Raw genomic sequence first — 5,000 nt, 5'->3', positions numbered from 1 at the left:
CTCCTCCACACCTGCAATGAAGATCGATGACACAGAGATCAAGTCAGTCGACAAGTTTTGCTACCTGGGCAGCACCCTATGCAGCAACGAAGGCCAAGGCCAGCTCCGCCTTTGGTAGACTCAGCAACAGGCTGTGGAACAACAAAGGCATCAGGCTCAGCACCAAAATCAAAACCTACAGAGCTGTTGCGCTGACCACCTTGTTGTACTGCTGTGAAACATGGACGACGTATCGCCGTCACATTCAACAACTTGAGCAGTTTTACTAGAGATGCCTACGAAAGATCCTCGGCATAAAATGGCAAGACAGGGTCTCCAACCTCCAGGTCCTAGAGAGGAGCGGCCTGCCCAGCATCGAAAGCCTGCTGATCCAGTGCCAGCTACGCTGGACAGGACACGTTGTCCGCATGACAGCACGATCCCGAAGATGCTTTTGTATGGCCAGCTGAAGGAAGGCCACTGCGAACTTGGAAGACCCTGCAAGCGCTTCAAGGACACCTTGAAGACAAACCTCAAAGCCTGTGACATAAACATCGCTTCCTGGAGGATGCTGTGCTCCAGTGGCATAAAGACGTTTGAAAACAAGAGAACGCTGGCCATTAAGGAGAAGCGTGAGCGAAGGAAGCAGGGCTCAACTTCTGGAGACGTTTTCCCTTGCAACACCCCTGGGAAGTGCTGCACATCCAGAATCGGCCTCTTCTTCCATATGAGGACACACACCGACAGATAAGCCTGCCTGCCTACTCATCCGTCGGTCCGACGGGAGACTCCATGCACTGTGGTTATTTTACTTTGGTTGGTTGGTAGTTGTGGTGAGGTTTGTGGACATTTTACTTTGGTTGGTTGGTAGTTGTGGTGAAGCTTGTGGACATTTTACTTTGGTTGGTTGGTAGTTGTGGTGAGGATTGTGGACATTTTACTTTGGTTAGTTGTGGTGAGGTTTGTGGACATTTTACTTTGGTTGGTTGGTAGTTGTGGTGAAGCTTGTGGACATTTTACTTTGGTTGGTTGGTAGTTGTGGTGAAGCTTGTGGACATTTTACTTTGGTTGGTTGGTAGTTGTGGTGAGGTTTGTGGACATTTTACTTTTAAAATGATATGCATCTAAACACAAAAAAGGCGAAAGGTTAAAGATCCAATAGCATTTCACGGCCATGGGGGCAGTGAACTCACACCCGCTGTGTCCAGAGCTCGGCACAGGAAGGCGGGGCCCAATCCTTTCCTCCATCTCGCCATGTTCACCTTCCTCAGCCCGTCAGGCAGGCCTGTGATCATATTGCGTGGGGTGAGAATCGGATTAAACAGTTCTATTAATGTGCTTCTTATTTCTCCTTGAGTGTTTGGGGTTGGGTGTGGAGGGGGTGGGGTGGGGGGGTGTTGGGGTCGGAGGTTGTCGTTTTCTTTCTCCACCCCTCCCCCCCCCTCCCTCGCCCCCCCGGCCCCCCCTCTCCCCCCCCCCCCCCACACCTCAAAGTGATCGATGGAAATTTCTGGCGGTAGACAATCTGTTTTGAGGTGGACAGTGGATATTTGGGGTTGAAAACTGGACACGCGTCTTTCATGGTGTGTTGTGGAGAGAGAGAGAGAGAGGTGGGGGGTGGGGGGGGGGGGGGGGGGGGGGTGAGGGGGTCGTGAATCTCTCTCTTACCTGCGCGCGGACGGTGAAGTAAGTTCAGTTTCAGTTTCAGTTTTTCAAGGCGTCACTGCGTTCGGATAAATCCATATACGCACCGCCACATCTGCTGAGCGGACCATCTGCTGACCAGCGGCGTAACCCAACACAAAATAAGTGAAATATGACTGAAAAGTAAATAAATAGAGAAGTGTTAAAGTAACTAGATTAACGAATCGATAAATCAAAATGTCAAACACACACACAAAACATAAATAAACAAACAAATGAATAAATAAACAGATAATGATGTGATACGAAACTCTAGGGAGAGCCAGCTGGACAGTACAAGGTCTTCAGAGAAGAAGCCCCCCTCAGTCAAGTGTTTCGGCCCTTAACTCCTTCCACTCTAAGGGGGCCTGGCCACACCCAGGTCATGACGCCCGGATGCCCTTGTATTATCGCCTTTTGTGTTTTTGTTTCTGTTTTCCTGGTCCTCAGTAGGTTCAAACCTGCGCCTCCAGGGTGGTCGCCACTTCAGGACTGAATCACCTTTTCTGGCAGATGTTTTAACCACTGAGCCGTCGTAACGCCTAGTTTGAGTAGGGAAATTTAATCCTTATATGGAGTTTACTTTCATTCCTCCTCGACCAGATCCAGCTGGAACTCTTTTCTGCTGCTTCTGCCATTGCCTTGAGAGCCCATGTCCTCTCTCTGTCAGAAATCGACAGCTGTTTCATGAGGCTGTGGGCAGATGCGACCACAAACCCTCTTGGTCCAATCTCTATGGCAAGGACTTTGGCTTGGAAGCCAGATTCTCTCAGGCTGCTGGCTAGACTAGCATACTTCTCGGTCTTGTAGATGTGGGCTTCCTCCATTCTGCTTTCGTATAGCACAGTGAGCTCAATAATTCAGAATCGCTTGTTTCGTTGCCTTGGAGTGGAGTACTATGTCAGGTCTCATGCCGCTCTCGCTGACGATTTCCGGAAAATGAAAATAAAGTACATTAATACAAGACATGAATAAGAATAATAATAATAAGAGGAGGAGGAGGAATAATGATATTGATGATAGTGTGATATGAGTAATGATATGAATAAAAATATTGATGAAATATGTAGATGAATACATAAATACACACACACACACACACACACACACACACACACACACATATATATATATATATATATATATATATATATGCATGAATGATTAGAGTAATAGATAGATACATTGACAAATAGATAGAGAAAGAAAGAAAGAAAGAAAGAACGAAAAGCACGATGACTGAACCAGCGTGGAGTGCTGAGAGAGACACAAGGTAACAGACTCCCCCTTTTTGTGGACTGGATCGTTGTTGTTGTCAGGTGGAAGCAACTTGGATCTGGGAGCTCTGTGTGCGTCGACGGTCCCTCACCTCGCCATTTCTCCATCCCCAACCCCCCCAACCCCCACCCCCCCGACCCAACCGTTTTGTGCGTACGCGTTCCTACGTGCTTTTTCTCTTGCAAGTTTTCTCCTCCTTCCTTCCTTCCTTCCTTCCGGTTTCAGCGTGTTCCAAAGCAGCGTTCGTTCGTTCGTTCGTTCGTTCAGTGTGGAGATAGCGATACGTTACCTTGCTGTCACTTGGTTCTTCGGCGACAATTCCGGTCTTGGAGTAGAAGGGTAGACTGACTGCGACAACGGCGGCCTTGAAAGAAAGAGGTGAGAGTTTGCGTGGGGGGTTACTTCATTCTTCTTCTTCTTCTCCTTCTTCTTCTCCTTCTTCTCCTTCTGCTACTAATTCTTCTTCTTCTTCTTCTTCTTCTTTTCTTCTTCTTCTCCTTCTTCTTCTTCTACTACTAATTCTTCTTCTTCTTCTCCTTCTTCTTTTCTTCTTCTTCTTCTCCTTCTTCTTCTTCTACTGCTAATTCTTCTTCTTCTTCTCCTTCTTCTACTACTAATTCTTCTTCTCCTTCTACTTCTCCTTCTTCTTCTTCTTCTCCTTCTTCTTCTTTTTTTTTGGGGGTGGGGTGTGTGTGGGCGTTGGGGTACAGATGGGGTAGGGTGAGGGGGGGGGGAGAGGGGAGGAGTGAGGGTGGGAGGGATGGAGGTTTGGTGTTGAGAAGCGACAGGGTGGTATGGGGTGGGGCGGGGCAAGGTCCGATCACTGTCAGGTAAATGTCTTGATTACGTTTAGGTAAGGTCTAATTACTGTCTGGTAAATGGCTTGTTTACTTTCAGGTGAGGTCTGATTATTTTCAGGAAAAAAGTATGACTATTTTAAAATAAGGTCTGATTACTTTCAGGTAAAGTCTGATGATTTATCAAGTAAAGTCTTGATTACTTTGAGGTAAGGTCTGATTACTTTGAGGTAAGTCCTGATTACTTTCAGGTAAGGTCTGAACATTTTCAGGCGGTGTCTTGGTTGGCCTGTCAGAGAGGTACTTGTGGGTTCTCAGGATTGGTTGGGGTGTGGGGTTTGGTTCCATAAGAAAGTTTCTGGAACTGGAAGGTCTTTGGACTTAGTGAGGTGTGTGTGGCAAGAATCATCGGTGATGATGACAGTGATGGTGATGATGACGCTTATGATGGTGATGACGGTTATGGTAATGATGACGGTTATGATGGTGATGACGCTTATGATGGTGATGACGGTTGTGGTAATGATGACGGTCATGGTGATAATGACGCTTATGGTGATGATGACGGTTATGCTGCTGATGATGACGGTTATGATGGTGATGATGATTATGATGGTGATGATGACGGTTATGGTGATGATGACGGTTATGATGATGATGACGCTTATGATGGTGATGACAGTTGTGGTAATGATGACGGTTATGATGGTGATGACGATTGTGATGGTGATAATGACGGTTATGGTGATGGATGACGGTCATGATGGTGATGATGATTATGATGGTGATAATGACGGTTATGGTGATGGATGACGGTCATGGTGGTGATGACGATTACGGCGATGATGGTGATAGGGGTCAGGGTGTCTTGAGCCTTGCTGCTCGTCTGTAGCACTATGATGACAACAGTCATAACAACAATAACAATGACGAGAAGAAGAAGAAGAAGAAGAAGAAGAAGAAGAAAGAGCAACAACAACAACAACAATTTAAAGAAGAAGAGGGAGGTTGAAAAATCTCCGCATCTCTGTCTCAGTGTCTGTCTTACTCTGTCTTTCTCTTTTTGCCTGTCTGTGTCTCTATGTTTTTTGTCCATCCATCTATCTGTCTCTTTATCTGTCTGTCTGCCTTCCTATTTATCTGTATATTTCTCTCTTTGTCTTTATCAGTCAGTGAATCAGTCAATCAATATATCTATCTGTCTGTCTGTCTGTCTGTCTATCTATCTATCTATCTATCTATCTATCTATGTACCCATCTATC

The sequence above is a fragment of the Babylonia areolata genome, chromosome 2 (genome assembly GCF_041734735.1).
Source record: "Babylonia areolata isolate BAREFJ2019XMU chromosome 2, ASM4173473v1, whole genome shotgun sequence".
In the NCBI taxonomy this organism is placed as follows: Eukaryota; Metazoa; Mollusca; class Gastropoda; order Neogastropoda; family Buccinidae; genus Babylonia; species Babylonia areolata.
Note: the sequence above shows the minus strand (reverse complement) of the source record.